Below are 17,330 nucleotides of genomic sequence, written 5' to 3' on the forward strand. Positions count from 1 at the left end.
TATCCCTCATGAACACTGACACAAACATCCTCAAAATTCTAGCCAATAGAATTCAGCAGCATATCAAAAAAATAATTCACCAGGATCAAGTGGGATTTATAGCAGGTATGCAGGGATGGTTCAACATTAGAAAAACAATCAGTGTAATCCATCACAGAAATAAAACAAAAGACAAGAACCACATGATCTTATCAATGGATGCATAAACGGCATTTGACGAAGTCCAACACCCATTCATGATAAAAACTCTCAACAGAATAGGAATAGAAGGGAAATTCCTCAGTATAATTCAGGGCATTTATACAAAGCCAACAGCCAACATCATCCTAAATGTAGAGAGTTTGAAAGCATTCCCGTTGAGAACAGGAACCGGACAAGGATGCCCTTTATCACCACTCTTATTCAACATTGTGCTGGAGGTCCTAGCCAGAGCAATTAGGCTAGAAAAATAAATAAAAGGCATCCAGATTGGTAGGGAAGAAGTCAAAGTATGTCTGTTTGCAGATGATATGATCTTACACACAGAAAACCCCAAAGAATCCACAAGAAAACTACTGGAAGTAGTAGAAGATTTCAGCAAAGTTTCAGGATACAAGCTAAACATACAAAACTCAGTTGGATTCCTTTACACCAACAAAGAGAACCTCAAAGAGGAAATCACCAAATTAATACCATTTACAGTAGCCCCCAAGAAGATAAAATACTTGGGAATAAATCTAACCAAAGATGTAAAAAATCTATACAGTGAAAACTACAAGATACTACTGCAAGAAACCAAAAGAGACCTGCATAAGTGGAAAAACATACCTTGCTCATGGATAAGTAGACTCAACATTGTTTAAATGTCATTTCTACCCAAAGCGATCTACAGATACAATGCAATCCTGATCCATATTCCACTGGTGTTTTTTATTGAGATGGAGAAACAAATCACCAACTTCATTATAGAAAGGGAAGAGGCCCCAAATAAGTAAAGCATTACTCAAGAAGAAGAACAAAGTGGGAGGCCTCACACTACCTGATTTTAGAACCTATTATACTGCCACAGTAGTCAAAACAGCCTGTTGCTTGTACAACAACAGATACATAGACCAAGGAACAGAATTGAGAATCCAGACATAAATTCATCCACCTATGAGCAGCTGATATTTGACAAAGGCCCAAAGTCTCTTAATTGGGGAAAAGATAAGTCTCTTTAACAAATGGTGCTGGCATAACTGGATATCCATCTGGAAAAAACTGAAACAAGACCCATACCTCACATCATGCACGAAAACTTAACTCAAATGGATCAAAGACTTAAATATAAAATTGAAAACAATAAAGATCATGGAAGAAAAAGTAAGGACAACGCTAGGAGCCCTAATACATGGCATAAACATAATACAAACCGTAAGAAACAATGCACAAGCATGAGAAGAGAGACTAGATAACCAGGAGCTCATAAAAATCAAACAATTATGCTCATCAAAAGACTTCACCAAAAGTGTCAAAAGCCAACCTAGAGACTGGGAAAAAAGTTTTGGCTATGACAAATCCGATCAGCGTCTAATCTCAAAAATCTACAAGATACTTGCAAAACCTCAATAACAAAAAGACAAATAACCCAGTTAAAAAATGGGCAAAGGATATGAATAGGCACTTCACCAAAGAAGATAGTCAGGCGGCTAATAGACACATGAAGAAATGCTCACAATCATTAGCCATTAGAGAAATGTAGATCAAAACTACAATGAGGTATCATCTCACCCCAGAAGGTTAGCATTAATCCAAAAAACACAAAATAATAAATGCTAGAGAGGTTTTGTAGAGAGTGGAACACTTATACACTGTTGGTGGGAATGTAAAATGGTACAACCACTTTGGAAATCGATCTGACGCTTTCTTATAAAGCTAGAAATAGAAGTAATATACGATCCAGCTATCCCGGTCCTTGGAATATACCCTAGAGAAATAAGAGCCATCACACGAATAGATATATGCACACCCGTGTTCATTGCAGCACTGTTCACCATAGCAAAAAGATGGAAACAACCTAGGTGCCCATCAGCGGATGAATGGATAAACAAATTATGGTATATCCACACAATGGAATACTATGCAACCATAAAGGACAACGATGAAGTCGTGAAACAAAACATGGAGGAATCTGGAGGGCATTATGCTGAGTGAATTTTGTCAGTCACAGAAGGGCAAATATTGTATAAGACCACTATTATAAGAACTCAAAGAAAGGTTTAAGAACTAGATGGTGCCCAGCTACCACCAATGACTGCCCTGACAGGGAGCACAACAGAGTGTCCCAGATAGAGCAGGAGAAAGATGGGGTACAGAACTCAAATTCTAGTAAGAAGAGCAGACTTAATGGTCTGACTGAGACTGGAGGAACCCCGGAAAGCATGGCCCCTGGATTCTCTATCAGCCCAGAACTAAAACAATTTCTGAGGCCAACTCTTCAGACAGGGATTGGACTGGACTGTAGGACATAAAGTGATACTCATGGAGGAGTGTGCCTCTTAGCTCAAATAGATACAAGAGACTAAACGGGCAGCTTCTGTCCGGAGATGGAAAGGCAGACAGGGTTAGGAGCTGGTTGAATGGACATGGGGAATCAGGGGTGGAAAGGAAGAGTGTGCTGTCACAGTATGGGGAGAACAATTAGGGTCACATAACAAAGTATGTATAAATTTTTGTATGGGAAAAAATTTAAAAAAATATTTACTGTATTAGAAATTAAAACTAAGATATTTTTAAAATAGTTACTTTTGAAAAATAATACTCATGTTAACATAAATAACATTTCTATGAAAAACAACTTTTTAAAAAAATTCAGTGAGAAGAGTTGCATTGTTTTACATTTATGCAAATTCTTTAATATTTGGCTTAATTAAGACAGCTGGATTCTCAGTTCGGCTTCATACATCCCATTAGCTGTGAGAGCAGTGACATCATCCACGTCATGTAGCCTCTGAAAAGCTCTTGTACACTTGTGAAAGAATAAGAGTGAAAAAGGCAAATAACATCTTAGTGTATTACAAGAATAGTTTTGACCTCACAGACCCCTTGAAAGGGTTCCAAGCTTTAAGAACAAATTGCTCTGGAGGATAGACAGTTGAAGTATAAAATGGTAAATGTGTCTTCTCTAGAAAAGTCTTAGGTTTGGGCTGTCACCCTTCCATCTATTACTCAGTCAGCCTGCTGCTTCATCCTGATGAAGTCCCCAGAGTCACTGGCCTAGTCACTGGTTTGATATTTCTGTCATTAATAAAGCCAGTTGTTTACTGGTCGCCATGAGATGGAATCTACTCGGTGGCAACTGGTTTGGTTTTCTGTCTACCACAGACAGATAGAAGATTCTCCGCCTTCTCATTTCCTCTCTCTCAATCCTTAGCAAAATCTTGAATGACAAAACTTTGTCTCTCTAAGACATTGTGTTTTGTATGAAACCACAATTTCAAGTCAGGGCAGGGAAACCACTGAGTTGCATGGTTTTTAAAATGGGTCCATCCACAGTGCTGTGTAGTTCAACTGACACTGAGTTCATTAAACAAATCTTGATGAAGCACTTATAATGAGCACCTACTATGTGCAAAGCACTGTGCTTCTTACTTGTCAGCTTTTCTTTCAAAACCTCCTTTGTATGCTTGTACAGAGTAGTCTGGTCATAATTTAAAATAGTCTCGTATCAGCAACCAAATTGTGTGATAATGCCAAATCCTAGTTGGTCTTTTCTTAAGACATTTAAAAATAGTGTAACTTTCTTCCTGGTCCTAAATTTGTAAACTTCACTTTGATGGGCCCAATTCCTATATGTGCTTTCATTCTTCTGGAGCTCGCTTAATTTTTTTTTTTCTTCCTGATTTAACATGTTTACCAAGTAGAAAACTATTGCATATATCACACCGCTTTATTCTTTTTTTTTTTTTTTTTTTTTACAGCTAGTCTCATAGCTAGACTTTGACAGTCTGGCTGTGATTAAATCCCACTGTATCTTTTAGCAATTCTTGTCTAATATGTAGTTTTAATTGTTGGATTGCATTGATAGCAACTGTGTTCATGATTAAATAACCACAGAGTTATACAGCAGTTTGCAGAGTAATTACAAGGAATTTATTGAAAAGCTTCCTTAAATTGAGATAGGTTCTTGGTAATCAGGCCTATAATTTATGTTTCCTTGTTCTGTTGCCTTTTTCAATGGGACTTTTCACTGGTTAGTGTAATTTTTAGGAGCACTCATAAAAATAGCTATGACCAGTCCTTTTTTTAATTCTATGTATGCTGCTTCCTTTTATTTCTCTCACAAGTCAAAGGTTTTTGGTTTTTTTTTTTTTAAATTACAGCTACAGCATACCATAGGTATAATGTAATGTTCAATTCATTTAACTTGGTCAGCAAGATCTAGAAGAACAGTAACACTTTTTTTGGCATCTGCTACTGGAGTATGAGTGTATGTCTGTGTCTGCTTTATGTCCTTGTTACTGAAGATCCTGTCATCATCATTGAGATCATTTAGAGTTACCATAAATAGGTCTAAATCCAGCAAGCTGGGTTACTATTTTCTTTCATTATGAAACAAGAATTAGGGCACGAAACGATGGAGGAAGCTTTAGGTTAGTGTCAGAGGAATATGCGGTAAAAATGGGGCACCGTGAGTCAGAACTCTTCATCATCTGAACAGTCTTGTTAGGCTCTCTGGGGGTCAGGGAGTGAATTAATAAGATGCAAATAGTCAAATGACCCATTAATTATAAGGAGCTTGGGAGCTTTTAGCTGAGAAGCAGGATTCTGAGAAAAGCTTATGAAATCCTCAAGTTGAACAGAGGGACTGGGATTGAGGCAAATCTCACTCTTTTTTTTTTAAGAGCAAAGAAACTGACTGAGACAAATGCGTCTCCTCAGAAAGAAAATTTGCTGAAAGGCAATGTTCGAGCCAGGAAAAGGGCAGTCTGAGAGTCCATGGACACAGGGCTTGGGGAGTCAGGCAGCTACAAGGATAATACTTTCACCTTGAGACCAAAAGAGGTGCCCATGGAGTCTGGGCTAAGGAAGACATCCTCCCAGGCGATCAGAGGACCAGGTGGAGTCGTGAAAAGGTGCTCAGCCTGGGCCTGGGAGAGGAAATGGGAACTGACAAGGGAGTGACAGTATAGACAGTATGCTTCAATCTGTACCAGGATAATTCCTGGGAGCCTGAATTATGTGTTGTCAACTACTTCAGTTGTGAGTTAGGGAGCTTCCTCATAAGAACTGCTGGATGGTGTTCATTTAATACCACTAATCTTATGCCTTCCCCACCCCCGATTTAATTTTTCGTATTAAGAGTTACCTACTCGGATTTTTTTTTTTTTTTTTTTTGCCATTTACTTGGATGGATTTATTTTTACCTAGTCTTGAATAAATTATAGCAATCAAGAAATAAGCTTTTTCAAAACCAGTTACTGTGAATACACCACTGTGCTAAATGGAGAGCCTACTCTTTCTGTGTTCTTCTTTCCCCTCCCCCTCAACTCTTCGTAGGGTTCTTAATTATTTGAAAAAATTCATCAGATCAACATTTTTTTCTTTTCCAGACCTTGGGTGGAACAAACTGTTAAGTGTTCAACTACTTGCCAAAATGTTGGCAGTTCAAACCCACCCAGAGGTGCCTTGGAAGTCAGGCCTAGCAATCTGCCTCTGAAAGGTCACAACCTTAAAGATCTTATGAAGTTCCACTCCGCACACATGGGGTTCCTATGAGTTGGAATTGACTCAGAGGCAATTAGCAACAATACAGCAAGAAAATTAGCCTGTCTTTCAGCAGACTGGGGCTTTACATCCTTGGCAGACTAAAAGTTTCAGGTAGATGTCTCCCTGATCCTAGGTCTCCCACAACCGTGATGCCTTCGCCTGGCTGCTCTGTCCCTCTGCCTCTGGAGAGAAGCATTTAGCGAGGCAGCCAGTATGTGATGTCTTGAATTGTCACAGGAGTGTGTGCTCTATATTCCTGATAGTGCCTTGCCTGGTACCTGGCACGCAGAGCCTCTTTTTAGTGTCAGATGGTTATGGTGATAATGGGCTTGACCCCAGGTTCCTAACACTTACATTGTTTATCAGTCTCTCCATTCCTTCTTCCCCTTTTCTGAACATGTTCATTGTGTTTATAACACATGTTCAATAACATGTTCCTCAAGGGTGGTACTGTACTCTGTGATTTGTATTCTTCTGTATCTTAACTGTTTGCCCCAAGGGAGTCATCTTTAGGCTAGGGCTGATGTCCTCCCTTCTACCCCACTCATTCCCCAGCAATAAATGGCAGTAAACAGTGCAGGCAGCTGAGAGGCAAAGGGCGGGCACATGGCTGGCAGGGAGCACGCACACTCACCTGCATGAAAGTGTCAGTGGGAAAGAGAAATGGAATACTGTGGGAGGCAAGGGAATGCAGAGTGAGTAGCTGACTCTGGAGTTCGACTTTTGGAGTTGAATCCTGGCTTCTCCATTTCTACCCAGTGTGACTTAACCTCTGCAAGTCTCATTTTCTTCATCTGTGGAAGGGGGATAATATTAAAGCCTCCCTCATTATAGGGTCATTCTGAGGTTAAGTAAAACAATCCATACTAAGCATGGCTGGCACACAATAAATATCAGTCCCTAAATGGTGCAAATTCTTAATGCACTTGGCTGCTAACCGAAAGGTAGAGGGTTGAGTCTACCCAGAGGTGCCTTAGAAGAAAGGCCTGGTGATCTACTTCCAAAAAATCAGCCATTAAAAACCCTATGGAGCACAGTTCTACTCTGACACACATGGGGTCTTCACAAGTCAAAGTTGACTCAGCGGCATTTGGTTGATTGGCTGGATCATCAGAAGTAGGAAACTATCAATGGCGAGGCAACACAGAAGAGTACCTCGGCCACAAGGGGCCGACCTACAGTGGGGGTCACCTGGAGAGGATAGTCAGAACTCATACTAGAGTGAAAGGTGTGACTGCATAATCCATTTATTGTGATCTGCCTTTAGGCCATTCAGGGATTTTTTCAGCCACGTACATCATGGTTATCATTTTAGGGGCAGGGTTTCTCAGCCTTGGCCCTACTGACATTTTTGGCTGAATAATTCTTTGTCCTGTGCTGTGCATTGTAGGTTGATTAACAGCATCCCTGGCCTCTACTTACTGGATGCCAGTAGTACCCCAGTACCCCCAACTCACTTGTGACAACCAAAAAATGTCTCGAGACATTGCCAAATGTCCCTTTGGCTGAGAATCACTGTTTTAGGGCATAGTTAATTTTTTGGAATTTAATGTTAGATTCCTGTGTGTTACTTGTCTCTTCATAACTCTTCATTATCTGCTGCTCAAATGTACTTGGGACCAGCCACTATTTTCCATTTCTCTTTTGTTCACAGATCTACTCTTCTGCTCTTCTCCCTTCCTGGAAGAGAATGATGCTTTGAATATGCAGTATTCAGTGAAACGCCAGAATATCAAAATGGATCTCAATAGCTGACTTTCCCAAATCCTCTCTGACGTTCTGCTCATTTTACCACTGGTCTCCGCTCCTTGAGTGTGAATGTGCACTTTCTCTGCTGGGACCAGCTACTTATGACTCGTCTATGTGGGACTTAAGAGGTGGGGTGGGCTGGCTGATTTGGCACAGACGCGGAGAGAACAGCCTTTTTCTGCATGTGCTACATTCAAAACGTGGAGAAGATTGTTGAGAATATTTAATAATGGTTTTTGAGCTCTTCAGAAGAAAATGCTAAGGAAATACAAAGGATACCAAATTGTCTCAGATCATTTGAGATTTTCATACATTGTGTAATTATACAAAGTTCATTTTGCTGACTTTTGACTTTTTCAGCAAATCTTAATTTCAGCCTTGGATTCTGGGTCAGTATTCCAAAGGAATTTTTTTTGTATTTCCATTATTTATTTATTTCAAAATATTCCAATATTTCACTTTTAGATTTTGGATCAACATGCAGAAGTGAAATACTGGAATATTTTGAAATAAATGAATATTTATGTTTCAAAATATGTATATTAAAAAGATGTACTTCGAAGAGGCTTCTTCCCACCCCATCCTTCATCTGTCCATCTTCCCCCTCCCTAACCTGGAACCGCTGATAATAGTTTTTTACATGTATTTCTAGAGTTTCTTTATGAATAAACAAGCAAGTACAAGTAAAGATTCTTACTCTACTCCTTTTTTACACCAAAAGTAATTTATTATAAACACTGTTCAACACCTTGCTTTTTGCAGTTAAACAGTTTTGGGGGATCTTTCCATGAAATCAGTGTTCTTAAGCAGGAGCAGGAAAAGGGAATAAAAATCAACATGACTGCTAAATAAATCTCTACAACTTTATGCTAAAAAAATTACAATTTACAGGGTGTTTTTTTATGGGATAGCATGGACAGGTATGGGAGTCATATACCATATTTTTACACAAATAACATGCACCTTCTATGCTTGTTTGCCTACCATGCCCTCCCCTCCTAGGTATTTTTTTAAGTGCACCATGCTAATTTTTTTTTTTTACAACAACACATAAAACAAAATTGTCATATCAGCGCTTATGAAAATACCTCATGGGAGGAGGGCAAAGTTGGCAAACAAATGAAGAAGGCGTGCAATATTTGTGTAAAAATATGGTACTTTTGCTGTTTTGAAACTTTTAATATGATACATTTTAATAGTAAAATTATTTGATTTATATAGCACCTTGGTTGTTGTATCTCTGTCTTTATAATGTCTGTGTGTAGTAGCTGCATTTATTTTCCTAGTTGAGAAGCTAAGGCTCAGGCAGATAAAAGACCATGCAAGGCTACTGTTGTGGCAGTCCTGGAACTAGAATGCAGACTCCAGTTCCCAGCTGCTGTCCAGTGCCAGGCCTGGCTTACAGAGAGACGGAAACAAGCACAGGGAGAGGCTGTCTACTCTGTGCCACTTGATCTCTCTTTAATCCTTATACCAACTTTATGAGCTAAGTATTATTATTCCCATTTTACAGATGGAAGAGGGACAAAAAAGAACTAAGATTTGCACAGGTTAAATAATTTACCAAACAGCACAAACAAATAACCAGACCAGAACAAAAATTCAGGGCCTATCTGACTGAGCCCTGTTGGCACAATGGTTAAGCGTTGGACCGCTAACCAAAAGGTCGGTGGTTTGAACTCACCAGTGACTCCGAAGGAGAAAAGACCTGGAGATCTTCTCCTGTAAAGATTACAGCCTTGAAAACCCTACGGGGCAGTTCTACTCTGTCATATAGGGTCGCTATGAGTTGGAATTGACTTGCCGGCACACAATACCACCACCTGACTGCAAAGCCTGCTTTCTTTGCACTTACTTCATCAGGCTACACGCTAGAAAGCTCAGAAGGAGGGTTGACCTCGGAAGAGTTTCTCCTTTCTACCTGTTCCTGCTTCTGGTGTTTGTTCATTCCTGCACTCTGCCCTCACCCCTGGAGCCACAGGGCTTTTTTCCTCACCTCATCTAATACCATCTGGAATACTGTGTTTTACTTATTTTTTTATTGGCTTTCTCTTCACTAGAATGTAAACTCATGTAGGTTGGGGTGTGTGTGTGTGTATTATTCAATTATTGGTCTATTTCATTCAATGCTATATTTCCAACTCAAGAACAGTACCTAGTACTTAGTTGGTATTTAGTAAATAAATTTGGTGAATATTTGAGCAAGTACTTATTCTACTTTTGAACTAGGTACCAGGCTAGGGGATAAGGGTGTAACTGTGAGCAACAGACACACAGCAGTCCTCCTCTTTACAGTTTGTGAATAACAGTTAACAATTGTTGAGCAATTATTACATGCCAGGACATCGTGCTTGGTAAAGTAGAGGGTCCGTGAAAAAAAGGAAGACCCTCGACCAGAGGAACTGACACAGTGGCTGCAACAATGGGCTCAAGCATAACAATTGTGTGGATGGCGCAGGACCAGGCAGTGTTTTGTTCTGTGGTACACAGGGTCGCTAAGAGTTGGTACTGACTCGACACCACCTAACAACAACAACAACAGATACCATGCTAGACGCTAGTCATTAATCCTGAAAACAGTCACATGAGACAAAGTGTTATTGTGCTCATTTAACAAATAATCAACTGAGGATCAGAGAAGTTAAATAATTTGCCAGAGGTCCCTCTAGTAATTGGCTGAATCAGAATGTCAATATAGTTTTTACTCCAAATTCTGTTTCTCATCGCCATGACATCCATACACACCTCCCGTCTCAGATACCTTATGCACCATCCTCTCCTGTGAATTTGTGTGCTGTACTATTCTGCCTGTCAAAGGCACAGAAAATCACTACCACTAGCCGTCAACTATTTTGCCACAGTATTTTCTGTAGATTCACAGCTACTTCAGCCTTGATCATGAGACATTAGCAAATAGTCTCTTAATGTAATAATATAGCAAGTTTAGTCATTTGGCATAAATTCATAATTATTTTTGGATGGTTTAAAAATTGTAGCTTTGCCAGTAATAACATCTCATGTTCCCCAGAGGAGGTGAATTTGTCATCAATGCCATTTCCGCAGAACGTTTCAAGGAACTTAAAGTTCTCGGAAGATATTTTTAACAGGCAGCCTTTTCTCAGGCAGACTTCAAGGGCATTATACTGTATACTCTTAGAAGTATGTATGTATGTGTTTTATCTTACTAAGTATATTTTTGTATATTTCTTTTATTGCTCGAAGTCTTTTTAGGTGTTCCTTTTGTAGCTTGAGGAATGCAGAAATGGATTCTTTAGAAAAGCATTCTAATGGAGCTGCAGAATTTTTATTTTTAATCCCTATTTGTCCCTTTTCTCTCCCCAGGTCACAAGTTATTTTCATTCATATATTGCAAATAGGTGTTTTGGAGGGTTAGTATCTTTTAACGCTTACTCTTTGGTAGGTTACTTTCTTTTATTCTCATCTTTTAAAAAATTATAAAGAGTGTATCCTTTCCTAGATCTTTCTTAGCCAAAAAGAAAAAAAAAATTTTTTTTAACACCTCTCTTTCTGTAACTCTTTTTAAAAAGGCATTCCTCCTTTATCTGATTTTCATATATTAATTCACTGGTGATCATTTTGTCAGATTGAACCTAAAAGGCCAAGGCAGAGACCAGTCCTGTGCTGGAGTGGATGAGTTAACTGGTTTTCACCTCCTCGTAGTCTGGCTGCCTACACAGAGGCAGCGGCTAACCTGGTATGCTTGGGAAACCAACCATTTCCTAACTTGTTAGTGGGAAATTCAAACTTTAGAAATGTAGAAACCACAACAACAGAAGCTTGTGTTCTGTTGTGACTGCTGAAGTCATTTGGTTTGCCATGAGAAACAGGGCAGACAGGAGCCCGAAAGGTATAAAACGTGAAACACTGTGATGCTTAGAGGACTTCTTTTGTTCGTATCTCTCTGTTAGCTTAGTAAATCAGAAGACAAGGGGAAAAAGGGATAGGAAATTTGGATGCCTACGTCTAACAGCAGAGGTTAGGGCAGTTGGAGGATGAAGGTTAATATTTGGCGTGGCATTCTGCCAGTTAGATCAATGAGCATCCTCTTCACACTTCCCTCCTTAACTTAGTTACTTATTGGTTTTTGTCTTCTCTGTAATGTTTTGGAGAGCTATGAGTTTGGGCCATATGTAAAGTTTAATTACAGACAGGTGGACAAGTTTTAATAGAATCTTTTGGAATGTAAATGACCTTTTTTTTTTTTTTGGTGTGGTCTGTGTTTCACATTAAAATTGCCTTGGTCATCTGAACCTTGTTTAATCTTTCCTTGACTGACAGTCCAGAGAGCACTTGGGTTACATTTTCCTTTTCTGCCACTTCTGAGCATTGAAAAGACAGAATGCACGGACACAGAGTTTGATCCTATTTCCTCTCCTCTACATTGGGTTCTTTCAAGATGAGTATGTTTTAGAGAATGTTAAGCTTGTATGGTGAGGTGCATTTCCAACAAGAATTTCGACTTGCACAGTGGTCAGCAACAGGTCTGCTAGAGGTGAGAGCAGTGACTTAAACCTCACTTCCTTGGCCCTGGGTCTGCTGCTGGTATTGTCCCTGAGCAGAAGTTTCACCCATTTAATTATTTTTATCTCTGTGAGAAATGTTCTGTTTATGACAGAGTTTAAGAAAAGGCTATAGTGTACCATGTGCTATTTGAATACTCATCCATTTTTGTTCTGACCATATCTTAACTTTATGATTTGAATTTTAAGAGAGGGCAAATGATTTCAGGTTTTCAGTAACTGAAAAAAGTGTTTTTGAAAAAGGCACTTTTAAAGCATGTTTGAAGTGCACCCATTTACAGCTAAAAACAAAGAAAACAGCAAAACCCCAATTCTCAAACAAATGAAAAGCCACAGACGGAGTATTGGACCAAAATCTGCTACTGATTTACTCTGTGACCTTGCCTCCTCTGCCTGTCACCTCAGCTGTAACACAGGGGAAACAATACAATTTTATCTCTAAAGTTTAGAAAGCCTTTGATGATCCTCAAATGTCAGTTCCACAAAATAATACCCCCCATTAACCTTTAAAACAGTCTCCCTTCCTCTCTCCATTCCTCTATAACAGGGTGTACAAATTCACATGTCAAAAATGTATGTTTCATTCCATCAGAAGAGACTTTATGACTTGTCAAGTCTCAGTGGTTCATAACTATATGGTAAAACTTAATTGGAATTTCATGGATTCAGATTTATTTTTGGTTCTTTATATGTCAAGCATTTGTTGTAGTGCAAGTCTATAAATGTGCTGTAAAAGTAAAGAAGTAAATCTTTGTAGTGTTCTGACACAATGTTATGCTAAATTGAAAGTACAATTAAACTGAAAAATTAACACCTAGGGAGAAGTATTTTCAAGCAAGAACTAAGGTCTGAAGAGACTGTTTTCCAAAGGGAATCTTTATTGTCTGTGGCTAGGATCTGATCTACACCATTTAGTCCAAAGTTGTAAGACTTTTACCACTTTCACGTGTCTGCCTCTGAGCTGTGGTAGGACCTGCAAGGTAAAACTGGGAGATCCCAGGCCAAGGGCCCTTTGCAGTCACCTGCTCTCCTTGGTCCTTTAACTGCTCATTAAGTTGTTTCTTACTTCAGGTGACTAAGAAAGACATCTTTAGGGGAGCTCATGTGGGTTTCTAACAGGAGGGAGTCCCTTCAGCAGGGGAATCAGGATAAAAGATAACCTATCTTTTCAGCGTGCCTGAGGTTGGGCACTAGAGATGTGGCATTTTCTCCAACAAGTTTAATCCTTTACTTCACTTTATGGTTGGGTGAAGAGAAGGAGAGCTCTTCAGGGCTATGTGTCCAACAGAACACCTACTCCCTAGCCCTGAGGCAAGTCCCTGTGCCTCAGAGCACCAGATGACAAGGGAGCGCCATCCTTGTGGGCTGACTGGCATGACTAGAAGAGTAATAGGACCAGTTTTTGAGTGCTATGGGTCTGGAACTGTGCCAGGTGCTTTATCATCACATTTAATCTCTACCGGAGGACTGAAGTCACTGAAGATGACTTCCATTCTGTGGAAGTAAGTCCAGGGAGTTCTGATGGACAAATAATGGATTTAAAAATTAGAGCTTGAGTGTTCAAGTCTTTGTTCTCTTTTACCCCAAGTGATGTTCCTTTCTACAGCACCCTATTTACGTTTCAGTTCCCATCTTTTCCGTGAATGTTCGTTACTGTGTCTAACCCTGGTGATTTCCCTTTTCTCTGTACCCCCACAGCCCTTACAGTTTTATGACACAAATACTCTATATTGTTTTGTACCACTTTCTAATTTTTTTTTCTGTATATCAGTCTTACTCTCGAATCCACCTGTAAGCTCACTAAAGGATTTGATACCTCTGTATCCCCCACATGGAGCCCTGGTGGTGCAGTGCTTAAGAGCTCGGCAGATCTAATCCACCAGCCGCTCCTTGGAAACCCTGTGGGGCAGTTCTACTCTGTCCTATAGGATCGTTACGAGTTGGAATCAACTTGACGGCAACGGGTTTGGTTTTTGGGGGGTTTGGTATCCCCCACATAGGCTTGAATTTGGTATATTTTGATTGAGAGGTGAGAACTGTTTCTTAGGAGAGTATAACCCCTTCTTATACTGAGGGATGTCTAACGTTTTCAGAATTTACTTGTGTTATCCAAGCAGAAGGACAAATAGAGTTTTATTCTTCTTCCCATCACTTCTGAGGAGGGAGAACCATTCAGTAGAGTGGAGAAATTTGGCCAGAGAATCTTAACTTAGCCTGTGATTCTTTGCTCAGCTTAACGAATTTTATGGGACTGTAAGAATAATCTTATGGGGCACGCTGTCTGTGGAAGCAAGTGGAACTCCAAATCACTCGACAAAGTTGTTCTTAGCCTTATGTGAAAAGTCTCTGTTTGCCCCATAGAGCCAGTTATATGAAAGCTTCAAGGATAATATGCAACCCCAAACACAGTGGTATTTTCTTTTAATAATATGAGTGTATAACGAAAACCAAACTAAACTAAACCGACTGCCGTTGAATTGATTCTGACTCATAGCAACCCTATAGGACGAAGTAGAAGTGCCCCATAGGGCATCCAAGGCTGTAATCTTTTTGGAAGTAGACTGTCACGTCTTTCTCCTGAGGAACAGCTGATGGGTTCAAACCTCTGACCTTCAGGTTAGCAGCTGAGCACTTTAACCACTGTGCCACCAGGGCTTCTTTAAGAGTGTACAACTATCTTAATAATAAATGACTTGATATTACTTTTAAAGATAATCTTCCTTCAGCAGCAAAGGATTTATTCTCAGAAACTGCACAGAGTGGTTCACACCCTTCTGCCATTCCCAATTAAAAGACTAGCAAGCCAAGGCTAAGGGACTTTCACAGCATCTCACTGGTGGCCCTCCATCTTCAGTGACTAGCCAGAAACTTCCTCATGCTCTCCTCAGCCTTCTAGGCCCAGCAGCTCCTTCCTTTACTTCCAGTGCAACAGCAGCTGACACTTAAGTCTTGTCAGCCCAAATGTCATGAACGTATTACATTCCTCTTACGATCTCTGCTCAGAGATTTGTTTTTGTTGTGATTAACTCTAAAAAGAATTTTAAAAAGAGAGAGAAAAACTTACTTCACCTTTAAACTTCTGTTCCAGGACTGGTGGGCCACGAGACATGATAAATCTGGCAGATTTGCTTCTGTCAGAGTGGCCCATCTTGGAGGGCTGACCTCATCTTTGAGGTTGCTTTTGGGACAACGATTTGGAGCTCTCACAGGCTTAAGTGCTACAGTTTGTTAATCTTTCGTCTGTGCTCAAGTGTGGACTTCTTTTCCACATTCCTCCATTTTCTTTAGCCGATTTGTCTCTGTAATGATATGATCGGTAGCTTGCATTTTTACATAGTCTCCGCCCTCCTTGATCAGAGTTTCCTCAGAGGCTCTTGTCCACTATTTAATCCTTACCCAATACTGACACTAAGAGGTGGATGACATTGTTTCCCTTTTTTAGGTTTGTGGAAGCCAAGGCTGTAGGAGGCTTACCCAATGAATGGGTGGCAGAGCCAAGAAGACCAGAACTCAGACTTGTCAGCCAGTATTCCTACTCTTTTGTCTCACCATTGAGTAACACTATTTGTCCGTGTCAATTCAGGATCCCTATTAAGCAAGCTTGGAAACTGGCTGTATTCTGTTGTAGTTTTTAAAAACACTCCCACATTGTTTATCTTCACTTAGGTTTTATGTTCAGCTGACCTCTCTTATCTACATTGCTTTATCAGCCCATAAAGAAAGAATATTTTAAAAAGCAGGGATGGGACCATGACTGCAGCTGTGTGCAAGAGACATTGGTAATCTTAGTCCTTGTCATTAACGTGATGCGAGTCCACGCTAGTAGGTGCACCTAGGTCCCTGACATGGTGTAATGTGTGAAGAACGTAGTTGCTGGGCATGTCATCCTGCCTTGTGCTTAGCACAGTGCCTGGCAGACATGCTCAGTAAGTGCTGGCTGCTGAGAAGGAGAGGTGCCAGACCTAGGCTGGCTTCACAGGTTGGCATCAGAGCTACCTAACTTGGTAACTATAGAAAAATCACTCCTTTTCATGTAAAACCTGACAGATGCACTGGGCACAGAAACCACAGGAACCCTGGAATCAAAGTGTGTGCTTGGGAAAAGGCAATATGCTGGTTTCCAGTTCCTGCAAGGACAAGCTGGGCTGCATCTTCCAGGCCCTCAGTTGAGGCATAGAGATTAGGGAGATTCAGAGGAACCACCCTTCATTAAGGACAAAAACCACTGCTCTCTGCTCTTCATATTTTGCTTAGAGACCATTCCATGCACCAGGCAATTCACCTGGTACTCTTTCACCACCTGCACTCTCATTATTGTGAGGAGGGAGTTAAAGTGAGGTAGGTGAAGTGGGCAGAGAACAGAGAAGCATCTGCCTACACAACACATACCACATAGTACAAAGCAGATTACACCTGCCTTGACTTCATCACTGTGGTCAGAAACGACCCAATGGCAATGGGTTGACTTCATCTGGGCCTCAGTTGTTTTCTGGTTTTTGTGTAAGTCAATTTTATGCAGTTACTCCAAGTAGTGGCAGAGATATGTTTCAGCCTCTTGAAAAAAATCTACAAGAAGGGACCATTTCCAGCCCACTGTTTCCAGAAATACTCATTTCTTACCAATAAGAAGCTATTTAGGTTGTAAGTCATTTGTTCACACCCTTCTTGTCCTAGTGACACACAACTAACTATAGCCAGGTACATTTCTAGGCAGTGGGGATACAGCTGGCTGCAAAACTGACCAAGTACTGCCTTTAAGGAGTTTACAGTTCGGTCAAAAACAAAAACAAAACCCACTGCTGTCAAGTCAATTCCGACTCATAGTGACTCTACAGGACACAGTAGAACAAACTACCCCACAGATAGCCACATCTTTCTCCCGTGGAGCAGCTGGTGGGTTCAAACTGCCAACTGTTTGGTTAACAGCTGAGCACTTAAACTACTGCACCACCAGGACTCCTTTATAGCTCAGTAGGCACACAATAAACAAATCAGCAGTTAATGTGTAATTTAATGTCAGTTAGCAATGCACGGTCTGAAGGAAAATAAAGCAGGGTGTCACTAACAGCTTACAGCTTTCGTAAGTGACTTCCTCTGTAGTTTTGGGGGCGGTTGTTTTGAAGGCATTAAGTTGCTTTGAATTTTGGAAGGGAGCTTGGTAGCAGGGGAGGGCTGGGGAGTGCAAAAAGTTTAGTTGGAAGATGCTAAGAAGAGGTGACTTGTCAAGGCAGTGGTTCAGACCTAAATGTCTTTGATCACAGCATACACACACACACACACACACACACACACACACACACACACACACACACA

At 40.4% G+C, this 17,330-nt stretch overlaps 2 protein-coding genes across 10 annotated transcripts in view; one reads left to right on the forward strand and one right to left on the reverse strand.

Moving 5' to 3' along the window:
- The window catches only part of CMSS1 (cms1 ribosomal small subunit homolog), a 470,991-nt gene that overhangs the window by 53,143 nt on the left and 400,518 nt on the right, over positions 1-17,330 (forward strand). The gene's annotated exons all lie outside the window — the stretch shown is intronic.
- Positions 1-17,330, reverse strand: part of FILIP1L (filamin A interacting protein 1 like) — a 41,374-nt gene that overhangs the window by 19,115 nt on the left and 4,929 nt on the right. The window contains exons 1-2 of one of the 9 annotated variants that reach the window (XR_002824390.1): positions 15,087-17,208; positions 5,642-6,521 (exon numbers count right to left, since the gene is read on the reverse strand). The exons of 1 other annotated variant lie outside the window; for it this stretch is intronic. The gene's annotated coding sequence lies outside the window, so the exon portion shown is untranslated. Of the gene's footprint in view, positions 1-5,641; positions 7,408-15,081; positions 17,209-17,330 lie in introns of those variants that run through there. 7 more of the 9 variants (XR_002824389.1, XR_002824388.1, XM_023732859.1 and 4 more) reach the window with 7 other exon arrangements.

The sequence above is a fragment of the Trichechus manatus genome, unplaced genomic scaffold (assembly GCF_000243295.1).
Source record: "Trichechus manatus latirostris isolate Lorelei unplaced genomic scaffold, TriManLat1.0 scaffold00055, whole genome shotgun sequence".
Lineage (NCBI taxonomy): Eukaryota > Metazoa > Chordata > Mammalia > Sirenia > Trichechidae > Trichechus > Trichechus manatus.